The sequence below is a fragment of the Culicoides brevitarsis genome, chromosome 1 (genome assembly GCF_036172545.1).
Source record: "Culicoides brevitarsis isolate CSIRO-B50_1 chromosome 1, AGI_CSIRO_Cbre_v1, whole genome shotgun sequence".
In the NCBI taxonomy this organism is placed as follows: Eukaryota; Metazoa; Arthropoda; class Insecta; order Diptera; family Ceratopogonidae; genus Culicoides; species Culicoides brevitarsis.
In genome coordinates this window covers 34,120,171-34,135,943 of record NC_087085.1, presented here as the reverse complement: position 1 = coordinate 34,135,943, position 15,773 = coordinate 34,120,171, and the positions used below count along the sequence as shown (strand labels likewise).

Here is a 15,773-nt window from a genome sequence, read left to right as displayed (position 1 = left end):
TAGCAAATGATATATGATGGCAAATGCACTAAAACTTTGAAAGATGTTCTCTTTGGTAGTTTGTAAATTAAACAAACAAGAAAAAATTTGCAAAAAAAGTTTTTAGGAATCAGATTAAAGATTTTTTTGTTTAAAAGATGTGATCGCTTTTTTTGTCGTTGGATGAAAAATTAATTTTTTTTTATTAAAATTATAAAATATTATTTTTATAAATTTTGAATTTTTTTCTCTATTATAAAAAAAATATATATAAATAAATAAAAAAATAAAAAAATTAAAAAAAAAATAAAATAAAATTAAAAAAATAAAATTTAAAAATAAAATAATATAATATAATTTAAAAAATAAAATTATAAAATAATTAATTATAAAATATTATTTTTATAAATTTTGATTTTTTTATTTCTAAAAAAGAATTAACAGAAAATCTGATTTTTATAATATTTTAATTTTTTTTTTAATTTATTTAAATTAGAAATCAATCAATTTTTTAACGTGAAATAATTTAAATGAAAAATTAAAAATGTCAAATTTTATGTTGAATATTTTTTCAAAAATTCAAAAAAAGGTAATAATTAAATAAATTTAATTTTATTAAGAAAAATATCAAACTTAAAATATATTTTTTTATTTTTTTTAACAACAAATTTTTACATTTTCATTCAAAGTTTTTTAAAATTAAAAACAAAATAAATATTTTTAAAATTTACATAATTTTTAAAAATTAATATAATTTAAAATAATTAAATTTTTTATAATAATAATTGTTTTAAATTAAACAAAAATAATTTTTTTTTTATAAAAAAAATAAAATTTTTAATAATATAAATACATTTAAAAATATTTTGTATTTGTTAATAAATTCAAAGAAAATTTTTGATGAATTTTTTAAGATTTACCCAAATTTAAACAATACCAAAAATAAAATTTACCTCAGAAAGACCTTACTTGTCACTGCCAAACTTCACTTTCAAATTTTTCCATTTCCTTTTGAAAAAAAGTACATTCAAACTGTCAGTAAACATGTTTAAACACATGTAAAAGTCTCTATTCCAAAGATAAATGTATGTGAAATGATTTTTTTCCTTCTCTCTTTATTTCTTTCCATTTTTCCCCGAATCTAGTATCACGCCGAGCTTGTCTACAATGTTCAACTGACAAAGTACAACAATCTCCCATAAATATGTTACTTTAATGCTTTCCAGATTTAACGTCGTCACTGCATCACACAGAACAAATGCATTGCTCACATGCTGCTTTTTATGCCAAATTTCGTTATGTAATGGCAAAGATTTACTACTGTACGGAGTGAAACAAGTTGTTGTTGTTATTTTGTTGTAAATCTGAAGAAATTCCTTGTAGAAACAAGAGATTTTAATTTTTACAACGAATTATGCTGGAAAAAGTGTAATGAGCGTTAAACTCACCCGAAATTAGCGTTAATTAAAAGTTACCTTTATAATATTTTATTAAAATAATAATTCAACCTTTGAGTCTTTTTTTTCATTAGTAGCACGTGCAACGAGATTTGCCTTAATTGCTTTGTGGATTTTTCATACAAATGTAATTGTTTTTTTTTTGTGAGCGAAGAAAAAGTAGCATCAGGTGCACTTACCTTTATTTTGTAATTTTTTTCGTCTTATTATTAATTGTTTGAGCTTTTTGTCGAAATATTTCACTTTTTTTCTTAAATTTTACACGAAAAGTTATTTACATACCAGGCGTCTCCATTTTTTCTTGCTTTTTGTGAAAAAAGATGTCGATTTATAAGATAAACAACGTTTTTTTTCTCATGCTTTTATTCCAAAGGCAGCAAATAAGAAGAACAACAAAAACAACAACGACGAAGCGTAAAGAAAACTTTGACGTAAAGAGAAAAAATTCGTTAATAGATAACAACATGACATCACGTGTCTTGAATAAATGCCTTATTTTTCGTCTCTTTTTTCCGTCATCGTCGCATTTTCTTCTTTGGCTTGACGAACAACTGACTAACGACTTATTGATCGACAAGACAGAGACAAGCAAGAAGAAAAAAGTGCGATGACGATAAGAACTTTTGCAAATAATCCACAAAATATTTTTATGGAGCGAATTTTTTTTACATCATTTCCGTCGTCCTTGAAGAAGAAAAAAAAATAATTTTTTGAGGCACTTAAAATTTGAAAATTTTATCTCGAGGCACTTTATTTCCGCAAAAATTCCAAGTAACTATTTGCCCACAAAATATTTTAATCTGTCGGAATGTTAGACTCAAGCCGATTATCTCGTCTCATGCTGTAAATTGCTTCTTGAACAACACAAATATTTTAATGGTTTAAGGGAATCAAATCGAGTTCATGTTTTACTTTTCCTCATTCAGGCCACATAATAAAGAAAAATACTTGACAAAGTTCTTCTAATGCTTCCATCACATGCGATGAGGAAACTTTTGTATGTGTAAAGTGCAAGAAATTGAAGTAATTTAATTAAAATATTTCTTCTTGTGGATGAGTAAAAGATGTTTGCTGTTCAAAAAATGACAGAAATAAGCTCAATATGTAATTTAAAAAGTATTTTTGTTGAACAAAATTCTTCGTCTAAAATTCAAGAGAAACTTTTTCTGTAGCCTGAATGGGTTAGAAATAATTTTAGCTTGGATAATCGAATATTTTCTACGCATTTCTCTGATATCGTCTTAAGCAAAAACACAAAAGACATTAGATAAGTGACCATTTTAAAATATTTTTATGGGAGTTGTTGAACAATTGTTGGGAGTTTCTTTGATGTAAATTAAATTTTTCAGCTAATTTACTCAAAAAAAATAATTAAATTTGCTCAATCATCCGGATGTGACTTTATTTCAAAGATAAATGATAAAATGCTCGATATTCTATCAGAAAATTTTAAAATTATCACAAACTATTATAAACTCATTAAAACAACTTTTCTGGTTGTTTTATTTGTATTTTTTGATTGACGAGAGTTTTTGTTTAATTTTGCTACGAAAAGTTACAACAACAACAATAAATCAAGATTTCCACACAGAAATAATATTAAAATTTGAAAAGGAAATAAATTTTAATTAAAAATTGGTTTAAACGTCTGTATCAGTCAACAAATAAAGCACGTGCCTTTTTCATGTCAAAAAAATTAATTGTAATAAAAATCGTACAAATTAAGTTTTTTAATTTTGATGCTCAAGTCACAAGAGGATTTTTTTTCATTATATTAATTTTAATGGGAACGGATTATATTAGTTTTCTTATTTTTATTGTTAAACATAAAAGTTTGTGCGCAAATTGTTGTTATAATGAAATAAATACTAATGAGACCTTCTGCGGATAATTGTTTGTTGCATCACAAGCGGGGATTTATTAAGGAAAAGTTTTAGTTACCTTACTTAGGAGTTGTTTGATTGGTTTTCTATGCGGGCAAAGTCATGTAAGCAAATATGTTTCTCAGATATTCCAAGTTTTGCATGAGAAACTATCGACAAAAGATGTACGACATCGTTAAAAGTTTCATCAATTGTGGCACATCTTGCTCTCTGTGGTTGACGTTGTACAATAGAGCGGTTATGTAATGGAAGTTAGTAAGGTTTCATGTTTGGAAATGGATGGAAAGAGGGTCTAATTAAACAATTTTGTTGATTTTAATTCACTGATTTCTGTAAAATTAATTAAAAAATTCAAAAAGGTTTTTAAAAACCCGATGCACATTTTAAGTTATCATCCCAGTGCGAATTTTTAAGTTTTGTCCTATTGTACAATGTCAGATTTTAAACACACTGAACTTTTAAAAGTGAAATTTTCTATTATTATTATCATTAATTTTCGAGTTAAGCCCAGTATACATTTTAAATTTTATTTCAGTATAAGGATTTTAATTTTGACCCAGCTAACATTTTTATTTTTTTTAAATATTACTGCAAAACTTGATGTTCGACTTACAACACGAACTAAAATTTCAACCCAGCTATAATGTTCAATATTGTGTGAATTAAAAATTTTGACCCAGTTTACATTTTGAATGTATATCCCAGTTCATATTTTAAACTTTAATGCTTTATTTGTAATATAAACCCACTGCACAAATTGAATTTTCGACTCGGCTTACATTTTTATTTGGTTCAATATAAAATTTGAGACCCAGTTTACATTTTGAGCATTCAACCCAGTGCATATTTTGAAAATTTTGGAAACATTTTATCAAACTTTTTATTCGAAATAACGAAAATACACGAAAAATAGTTATTACAAATCGGAAATTAAAGCCATAATACACTGAATGTAAACCAGTAAAAATGTTTATTAGCAATTCTCCGAAGAATGAGACAATTCACCATCAAGAGACAGAAACAACAAACAAAAAAAAACTTTCAAAGGAAGTTTCTTCTTTTATTACACAGCAAAGGATTTCATTTTAAAATCCTTATTTCTTTAGTTTCTCTCTCACATAGTCTCCCACAAGGAACTGGTAGCACATCGTAAAGACTTTAAAGAAAAAAAAAATTAAAAGCAAATGAAAAATTTTTCATCGTTCCGAGCAACACAACTTTCTCATGGCAAAACTTAATAATGTATGAAATTAAATTTTCACTTTATTATATTAAAAGCAGTAGCACTCTTCTACTTACTTACAAAACTATTCAATGCTCTCCTCTCTCTCTCTCTAAGCGATGTAACGTTTCCATGGAATGCAAAAGTAGTGCAGTAAATATGAAACTATGGTGAAATTGTGTTTATAAATTTAACAGACGATCATTAGACTTTTATATGGATTCACTTTGCTTGTCTACTCATTTAATAATAATAATAATTATGTGATAAAAAATGTGGATAAAAATGTGACGTTTGTAATGAGTCTGTCTCCAAGTCATGCAAAGTAGATGAATATTTAACTTTTTTTCTGTGAAATGAGATAATCAAGTCATAAAAAAATTATCTCGTTATGTCCTTAAAAAATTTTATCCTTTGAAAAAAAAATCCACAATTTTTTTTTTGTAAATACTGAAAATGCGGCTCAAAAAATGCAGTGCTTCATATTTTTCAATAGAGGATTAAAAAATAAAAACCATGTTGTTTCGGTGCTTCAGAAAAAAAAAATTGAAACGCAAAATTACACCAATAGAGCTTTTCTCGTCTCATCTCACGTTGTGTCACACCTGCAAAAAATCAGTCGTGTAGTCAGTAAATTCAATTATAAAAAATAATTCATCTGAAATTTTTTTCTCTGGTACGGTACTGATTCAAAAATGGAAAAAAACTAAAACGCTGATGGAGGAAAGATGTTTTTTTAAAATATATTTTTAGATCTTTGTTGGTTTTCGTTACCATTATCATGGACAATCTGTTAGTTTTTGCCTTGCAAGAGAATCCAATAAAAATTTTACACGGAATAAAAGCAATCACGAAGCAAATATTTGTACCGGTTGCTGATAACAACGCACCGTGATCGTTGGCTGTGCTTTCTCGAAAAAAAAAATAGTTTTATTAGATATTTATTGAATACTGATGGCGATGGTTTCTGCCTGACTGACTCGATGTCGTAGAAAATGATGAAAAAGGACAGATAACAGCAAAAAAAAAAATGAGTCAACAACTCAACTTTTATTTCATGACGAACGAACAGCGATGTATATCAAATGCAAATGGAACATCAATTGGATTGAATTGAATCGAAATGATAGATGGAAAATTGATGTACCTAACTCTAACGGTGAAAATTTACTATTGATTTTTTTTTCGTTATATATTTTTTTTTATTATGGAACATTGTCATGAATATAATGTCGCGACGATAAAAAAAAATGCACACAAAATATTTTTGATTTGGTGTAAAAATAAAAAAAAGAGTAAAATGGGCGATAAAAATTTGTAACATCCAATGGGATGGGCAAGCAACGAGTAAAGGACCCATAAAAGGTTAAGGTTTAATCATTATTAATTTTTATTTTTATAGCAAACAAACAGGATTTGCTTAAAATTTTACGCGTTACCATAAATTTTCATGACACAATTTGGCGCGAACATTAACGATGTCGTTGACAGAATATCGTGATTTTTTAATGTAAATTACAAGATGGGGGAAAGTGCTTTATGTGAAGTTTATTTTTAGAAATTCAAATAAAATATGTTAAATTTTTTCAAAGTATTAAAAAAATTATAAATTTTGAAAATGTTTTTATTTTTTATTATTTTTTTAGCTTTTCATTTTTATTTATCTTCAAAAAAAAATAAAAAATATTTTAAAATAAAATTCTTAAATTTTAATAAAATTAAATTTAATTAATTAATAAAATTAAAGTAAAATTATTTAATTAATTTTTAAGTTTTATAAAAACAAAAAAAAAATATTTGTGTAAAAAAAAATTTAAATAAAATATTTAATTAATTTTAATTAAAATAAATTTGATTACATAATTAAAGTAAAATTATTTAATTAATTTTTAAGTTTTATAAAAACAAAAAAAAAATATTTGAATAAAAATTTTTTTATAATTAATTTAAAAAAAATAATTAATTAAAATTTATGATTTAATTTTAAAATAAAAATTATTTTAATTAAATTAAAATAAATTTAAAAGTTAATTTAATTAAATGAAAAAAATTTTGGACCTTCAAATATTAGATATTTAAAAATTTTAACAAAAGCAAAAAAAAAAATTTTTTTATACAAAATTTCCCGCTTGTGATAATGAAACTCCTGTAATTTCATCAAATCTGAAGAAAAACAATTGAATTACGCACCCATCCATAAAAAAACCCATCAAAATCAACTAAATAAAATCAAAGTTCCTGCGGTATTAAGTATTCCTGACGCGTGTCTCAATCTCTCTCACATGATTCATCTTCTTTTCATTTAATTTTTTTTTCGGGTCTCATCCTTTTCACACCCCGAAAAAAAAACAACAACACACACTTACTCACCACCTTTTATATATTTTTTACATGTTTTGCTCCGTAATTTATCTAAATTGATTATGGCAGCTGCTCTTTTGCGTGCGAATGTGTGAAAAATCTCCTTAAAATTTCATTATCACACATTAGCACGCACGCAGACATTTAACCCGAGTCAAGTCAGGCTCCTCTCTCCGTTCGGCAGAAAAGAAGATGCGGAGAAGAGAAAAAATGTGATGTCTGTAAAAAATTTGAAAGGTCACAAAATAAATTTACGGTGCACGAACCCTGTCATGATTTAAACTTAACTTTGTACCAACGTCACGTCACAAGGTGTTTATATCACGGATGTTGCCTTGTGTGTGTGTTTGTGTGTGTTTGAGGTAAACCTTAGTCAATTACCTTTTCATGTTTTGCTGGTTGCTGTGTTGTTTTTGGCACGAACGATGATGATTCGATTTCGTTCGTTTTTATTAGTCTCATTACTTGAATGTTTCTTCTTCTTTTCTGTTTTTCGTAGTAGAGGGAAAAGGATCATCCATTAATCTGCATGCACTTCAAAAGAAACTTCTTTAATATGAGAAAAAAGTTCAAGAGGTGAAAGAATAAGAAAGCAAAAGAAGATAAACTGCCCTGGGTGAAAGATTTCGTTTCATTCAACAGTACAATGGATTCGAATGCACTTTTCTGAATGACGACGATGAGCAAGAAGGATAATCAACTTAAAAGCATATCTTCTCCATATTTTCCATTAAAATTTGCTTCATAAATATTTTTCTTTAAAATTTTGTGTGCACGAACCTTTTGAGATGACGAAAATAACAACAACAACAACAACAACGACGTGGTAGCAAAAAGATGATTCGCATAATTTACCATATTTTTCGAAACTCATCTTTCATGCTTCTCTATAAGAATGAAAGAAAGCTGAACGTCGTCTTCGGAAGAAGAAGAAGGAAAATGATATGTCATGCATCAGGAAGTAAAAAAAATAGGATTTTCGGGGAACAAATTTCTTGCATTCATTTTCAAACGAGAAAAAATGAAAAATATTTTCAATTTTAAAGGTGAGCTTCCATAATAAATTGCCGAGATTTATCTACGATTTCAGCCGTGAGAGAAAAAATTGAACGGATTTAAGCCCAAAATTTTATTATTTGGGAATAATAAATAACAGATGTTCCACACTTGTGTATGAGGAAGCTTAGCTGGCAAGAAATTCTTGTTTTGTTTATATTTTCCGGCATTAACAAAGCATAAGAAGTCACCTTCTTACAACTTTGTAGACAACGCAAGACGATACGAAATAAAAAAAGGTAAAGGTGTAACATATGGGAAATTTCTTCCGGTGTACCCTTTTTTTCGTAACTTATGAGAATATCCTGCGATGATCGTTTTTTTTACAAGCCAAACGGTAAACATGAAATATGTTGGGATTTTGACTCACAAATTGCAAAAGACAAGTATTCCACAAATGACGGAGATGAAACGATTGAATTTCTCATTAAAACTCAATTGTGTACCGTGCATCGTCGTCGTAATTCCATCTCATTAAGCGCCTGTTAACATATTTGCATAAATTTAAAATAATCTGAACAATTTGACCGAAAGAATCTATCAGCGGATGTTGTTGATGTAATAGACCGAGAATTGGCTCATAAATAGTAATGATGTGTAATGATAAAATTTAAATAATGTTTATTTTTGTTATATTGCTCAACTTGGAATTCTCGGGAAAACGTTCCCGAATGTTATTAGTTCAATAACACGCGGAGCATGTTTTTTCGCATCCCATGAGTATCTCTCTCGGCATTTATTTCTGCGTGTAATTTTGCATAATATTAACATTTAATTATGGCAAAAGGGTCATCAGGTCGGATATTTATAGAGGAATTTTGATAAACATGTTTACTGAGAGTGTCGCGTCATCGCATGAATATCGTGGTGTTGTTATTATTTGCTCATTGCCCACGAATATTTTCCTCTGCGTTACGGGAGAAACAAAACATGTTCCGACACCCATGTACATATAAATATTTAGTGTTATAATCAGCTAGAGGCGACCGCGACAAATGTTTTTATTTTTGCACATGTTTTGCAGAGTAAAAATAGTTTTTGCGTTATGCGGGAAGTTGTGAGATTCTATTTTTTTTTTTGGCTTGGACATGGGATAATTGCGACAAACAATTTGGATTTGTGTCAACCGTCGTACGAATCACAGCCAGATTATGGTTAACTGTTGTAAGAAAAGCCATTTATTTTTCCTTTTTACAACGAGAAATGTAATGGAAGGTGTTTCTCTATCTAATTTCGATAAAAGCTTTTAAGATTTTCATTTCTCGGTAAGTCACTGGCACAAAGGAAATGTACGTTTGAGACATTTTCACACCTTTTATCCATTGAAACATGAAATTTTAAGATGATTATTTTACAAAACGTGTTTTGACAAGAAAAGTTTGCGCCATTCTGGTTTGAGATTTGTCTTTCCGTTTAATACGAATTCTTGACAAAATGACCAATTGTTATTGTATCTTTGTTTTTGCAAGGTATTGAAACAATTGCTTTTCATTTAACAAGAAATCCTTTCAATTCTCATTAATTTGTAACTTTAGGAATTTTGAAGTTGTATCAATGGATTGTAAATACTTGGAACTCTATAGATTTAATCGAAGTGTTTGTAAAGTATTGGTTTGTTGTTGAATTGGAAAGATTTGATTCCAGAGAATGTCATGATTCTTAATGGATTATTGTATGCACTTTAAAAAATTAAAATTCATCAGAGGTCATATGAAGGGTATAACTTTCAAAAATTTAAAAATATCAATTAGCTTGTATTCAAGAAATTCAGCTGGGTTAGTTTGACCATCTCTTCTATAGAAGTAATCTCATCGTCTGTCCTCCGGAACAATAACATAGTAGCAAATTCTGCACGAATCATCAGATTCATTCTTTTTAAGTGTTTTAATACTTTAGCATGTCTTGATTCAAATCTGAAGTACAGTATAATAATGTTTCATTCCTCCGAAATCTATTTACATGAGATGGCTATTCTTAAGTTACATACATAATTTTATAAACTTTTAAAGGGACTCTACAAAGGCACAGATTTGAACAAAAAAGGATCACATTTCAAATCTGGAATAAGAAAAAAATTAATATTAATATTAAAAATAAAATAAAAATGTGCTAAAACTTAACTTTCATTGTTAAAAGCGATCTCATCCGACTCCAAACAATTTTATGATAAATTTTCAATAAATTTTTTTCATGTTCTTCTTCTTATTCTTTGAAAGGGTTGGGACTTTTAAGTTATTTGAAGTCATGTCAAGTATAAAAGTACCTACAAAAGTGTGAAAAATAAAATAAGAATGCATTTTTTCATGTAATGGATGACACTCATATGTCTGAACAATTGTTTTGTGTTCTTTCTAACGAGCGGAAATAAAACAAGAGTTGCAGAATAAAAGAAGAAATTCATCCCATTTGTAAAGTTGACATTATCAAATGGATATTGAAATGAAAAATGGATTCATTTCTCTTCACCTATGTTGTTCCTTGCTACACTTTAATTTCATCCAACAAATAACGGGCAAGTAACACATGTGTGGTGTTTGCCTTAGATGAGATTGTGAAATAAATTAAAACCGAAATAAAACTTGGGATTAAAGCTCACCAAAGATTTAATTCCTTGACCTAATTTTCCGTCGGTTATCTCGAGTAATTTCGAGTTAACCCTAATGTCTGGCAGCAGAGTGAGTGTCATACATTTGCAAATAGGGTTAAATAAATGTTTTAAATCAACATCGTCATTTATTTGTATAAAACTACGGTTACTATGCGATGCATATATGCGTAAAGAGAGAGAGAGAAAGAGTGTACCTACTTGAATTAATGCAAGTCATTTCAATTCCAATTTCACACTCAAGAAGCACACCATGATTGCAGTTGACTCTTCATATTGCATGCATAACCTCCGTTCGGTCTGCTAAGCAAGTGTTAAGCTTTTTTTTTCCTACAATCCAACGGCAACGAATGAGAGAGACGGAGAACAACTAGCATCTGCAAAATGTTTACATTTGCGGTTAGTTGGAGTCGTATAAAATTAGAAACGAACGAGATGATCAATGAATTTAATTTCTCCGTGTCTCGGATAAATTGCGCGCTTAAAATAAAAATTTTCTTTTCTTCCACGTGAAATGAATGTCGCTCGTGCGCTGCCATGTACTGTACACACAATTGCTCGTTGTGGCATTCAAAGTGCCATTATATGAAACTTTATTGATTATTATCATATCTCTCTATTTTCCTTTTGCCATTTGATAATTTAATTTAATTTTCCCTCCTTTGTAGTGTGCAGCATCGCATTATTATTATCGTTACGATTGTGACCTACTTTGTGCCTGTGTTTTTTTTTGTCTTCTCAAGTTGCTTCTTCGATATTTTCCGATGACGCGATGTTATCGGCATCATTAAAGAAGCGTAAAATTTTTAAAGACGATATAAATAAGTATCGCAAACAGCTGTCAGCAAGTTGTCGTGATAATCGGATAAAAACTTGATGATGACCAGATGTGACAATGACAGATCTCTCGTTAATTGAGCGATTTTTCCTTGTTCGAATTTTATGTCATGATTAGATAAGTTGAGATGAAAAATGTTTTTTTAATTATTTTAAGGCTGTTTTCGGTATTTTATTAGGCTGAAATTTAAATTTTTCATTAAAAAATAAATAAAAATGTGTTCAGAGTGAAGATTTAAGAAAATAATTATGGAAAAATTCTTATTTTGCGAAAAAATCAATGAACTTCAATGACTTTTTGAATTTTTTTACGCTTCACTTTCAACCTACGAGAAAAATTCACAGACTCATTAGGTTCAAAGGCATGATTGTAAGTAAACAACAATCACGTTCAATCATAACCCGATATTTATTTATATTTTTTCCGCATTATTTGCTGATATTCCCTTACCACAGCTTGATTACTTCAATTTTTCCGTCAGATATTTGCTTATTTTTTGGTATTAACTTATCGTCTTTATTTGTTCTTCCTATAAAAGTCAGCTTTACCCAAGAACCTACCTTGTTCCACGTCATAAATTGTTTAATTTAATCGAAAAATTGATAGAAAAACGAGGTAACCGATCAAAAGTTATTATTACATTACCGTACTTACTACTACTGAACTTTACATAGAAAAGAGTCTTACCACGAAGAAATCATTTTTCCTCTTTCTTTATGGTGTTGTTGCGTTGTTGCTTGTTCCCAATCATGCCATAAATTTCCATCCAACTACGCATCGATTTTCTCATCTCGAACTCGTTCGATAGCGGCAACGAAGACAACTGAGATAATGCAATTTTAATATGATGCTTTGAATATTATTATGTAATTTTGTGTAAAAAAATTTTTTTTTCAAGAAAATTGCCGGTACCGTCTTCATTAGTTAAATTGTGAGCAAATTGGCTACTTACGTTAACTAAAAAAAAAAGTTAAAAAGGATCAACTTTCATTATTTCTTATTGAGGTGACATGAACATGAACAAAAAAAAAATGCAACGTTAAAAAGTGTAATATTAGCTTTTTAAACTTTGCTCGTTGACATCGCACGAGAGCAAAAGGAAATACTTTTTTTTTTACTCACATGACTTTTCCAATTGAGTAGCAACGTCGCATATCAGGCATGACTTTGATACTTATTACATCGAAGTCAATGACGCCAAAGCAGAAAAAAGTTGTATCATGGTTGCTCTCTTGCCATTTCATGACATTGGCAACTAAATAAAGCAATTTTGCGATGCTTATATGCTATTGAATCATCCTCAAAGGAGACGTGCTTGATTGAATCACTAGAGAAAGAGACTTTTTTCTACGTTGTAAGTTTTGTTAAAAAGAAATTTTTTCTTGAGAAATTCAGTTGTTTCTTTATCTTTTAATAACTTCTTTGAAAAAAATCTTTTCATAAATTCTTGCATCTATTTTTTTTTTAATTTTGCAAGAAATGAAAAAAATCCTTGACGAAGTCATTGAAAGAAAAATATTTTTTTAATTTTTTAGTCCAGAGAAAATCTTTAATTCCTCTGAAATGTCAAGACAATAAAAGTTAATTTTACCGTCATTCAAACAAATTAAATATTAATTATGTCAACACATTTTTCTCTCTCTCTCTTTGCAGAAATCCAACAATTAGTTAGCCATGCAATCGCTACGGATCAACAACATTCGAACTTTACTCAATTGAAAAATGAACACAAAGCTGTTAAGAGTAAGTAAAAATAATTTTTTCCCTTGCCAAAAAGTTTTCGTCCTGCTGCTCCGTATTTATTTTATTGATTTTTTCTTGGTTTTATTTATAAAAGGAAGTGCGAAAATCTTTTTATTTAATTTTTTTTCTAAATGAAACAGCACAATGAACTCAACGACGATGATGAGACAAATTTATTAAATTAACCTCTCTTGATGTCGAGAATTAAAAAGAAAAAAAAACGTTTAAAACAGAAGAAAAATTGAAGGGAGCAAAAGAATACAAACAAGACTGACTTTACGAAAAAAAAAAGAAAAAATGATAAAAATAATTATTTTTAAAGAAAAGTTGGAAAAAAAAATCATGAATCATCGTTACGTAACGAAGCAAAGAGAAACTCATCAGGGGATCATTAAAAAAACAACATTTGGGGAATTAACTGCGGTGTCACTGTAAATGATGCCTTCAGGTTGTACAAGAGAAATATTAATTTTTTTCGAATTAAACTTTTAATTCATTCATCGAATTAATCAATTTTTGATGGAAGTGCAAAGAAAAAGTTTGGAAGTTGTCAAATCGTTCAAATGGCAATTTCGTCTCCGATTTCTAAGAATTTTAATTTCTTCCCCTTTTTTTTGTCAAAAGCTTAAAATGTTTTGAAAATTGAGTAAAAAAGGATTTACAGGGAAACAAAAAACGTAAAGGAGGAGTGAAGTACATTAAAGAAGGATAATGGAAACACAAAAAATTCGAAACAACAAAGACATGCGACGAATGGAAAAGAAAAAAAAAGTTTAAAATGTTCGAGGGAACATATGGCGAAAGAAAATTTAGTCCTTTTTATTTGTTACACCGCACAAAGTTGATGATTTGGGTGGCTTAAGCTTGTCTCCCGCGACACACGGAGAAAAAAAAAGTTATTCAATCAAGTGAACTCAGTCATGCAAAACTTGTTGGGGATCAAACACAACCGTTTTAATCGAATTTCTCGAAAACACGGATGAAAAAGTGAAATGGGAAAAATCAATGTCAAAGTGTCAACACGAGTGTTTGATGTTTTTTCTTTCTTAGGATACCGCAAAAGATGCCAAGAGATTTAATAAACCACGAGGTATACACCGAAAATTAGATAGACTGTGCCACAAAACCACAAAAAGAGAGAGATGCTTGGTTGATCATTCGAAGGAGTGTCAAACACACACACAAGATTGGTGTAAGGATACGGTAAGTGACGGACTGATTAGTTTGAATTTAATAAATAATACTTGAGTTCGATTACTTGCCGTGTCCTTGCAGTCAATAAGCAGCTACCTATTCGTCGTTCAGCGTGCTTGACATCTTCGTTTCGCTTGTCGTGTTAGATGACATTTAAGATCATGACCTAGATTTCATCTTCATTTGCTTGGCTTGGATTATATGTTTGTTTGTTTGTTTAGGAAATGGAACGAAATGACAATGAATTTCGCGTAAATTCTCATAAAATACGGAAGACGGAGCGAAAAAAAAAGTACTTGACATATTTCCTCATTTCATTTCACTTACATGGTTCGTTGAATAAACAAAATTGTCAATCACAGTGCGATCTTTTATCTGTCTATTGTAGTTTCTGCGAAGGCGGAACACGAAAAACAAGAGATATTTACGCAGCAAGAGCGTGGATGGCAAAAGCAGTAGATAAATATTGTATGTCAATTGTGTATAAATAAATCTGACAACAAAGAGGTAATGAAACACCTGCTGCTTGTTAAAATATATGTCTTTTTCGCAACTACTTCTGATGATGTTGCTTCCAATAAGAAATCGATATTCTGCGAGAAAAAGATATTAAGATGCTGGTTGTCAGAACATTTTATTTTATGACACAGGGATGTAGGATACTTACTTTTTATGTCTTGTCTGCTATCCCCATTCTCAAAATATTCTCCATGATGTAGGTGGCCCAATGCACATTTGAAAATGTCTACCCAATAGATATTATGGATTTTGACTTGTTAAAATATTTTTGAATTGGATCTGAACTCAATATTGAATCGTGTCCTATTCTATATTGTGAATTCTCGCCCCTATTGACATTCAAAATTTTTGACCCAGTGCATATTTCAAATTTTTTTGAACATTCAGGGCCTTTTTCAGTTTACAATTATCTTCTTGTATTGCTTTTGTGAATCCATATTTGCATAAAATGCATAAAAAAGTTTATTATTTGCTTAGAAAAGAAGACATGCAGAATAAAACTCTCAAGAGTATTACAAATATCTAATAAGAGGTTTCAATAACTGCAAAATTTAAGCGGATAATAATTCTAAAAGAGATTCATTCAAATCCATTGCTGGAAAATTGCTTCATTCATCGAAAAATGCAAATAAAATTTTAATTTCACGAAAAATAGAAACTTTTTGTCAAGTTTGCCCTAAATTTCTGTAGGGAAAAGCAATCAACTCGACTAAATATATATTTTATACCTGTTTAAACTCTCAATTTACAAGGAAATTTCGTTCAATCGGAAAAGATCAAAAGCACATCATATTACCTTGTACTTGTAAAATTCAAAGAAATGTAACGAGAGAGATAGAGAAGGACTACCTTTTCTGTGTCATTGTGTTCCCTGGGGACGAAAAGGAAAAAGACACGTTATGTAAATTGCTTGATT

General features: G+C 29.1%; 1 protein-coding gene across 1 annotated transcript in view; it reads left to right on the top strand.

Annotated features, from left to right (window-relative positions):
* The window catches only part of LOC134830228 (octopamine receptor), a 71,967-nt gene that overhangs the window by 31,616 nt on the left and 24,578 nt on the right, over nucleotides 1–15,773 (top strand). The window contains exon 2 of the mRNA XM_063843643.1: nucleotides 13,055–13,144. The gene's annotated coding sequence lies outside the window, so the exon portion shown is untranslated. The remainder of the gene's footprint in view (nucleotides 1–13,054; nucleotides 13,145–15,773) is intronic.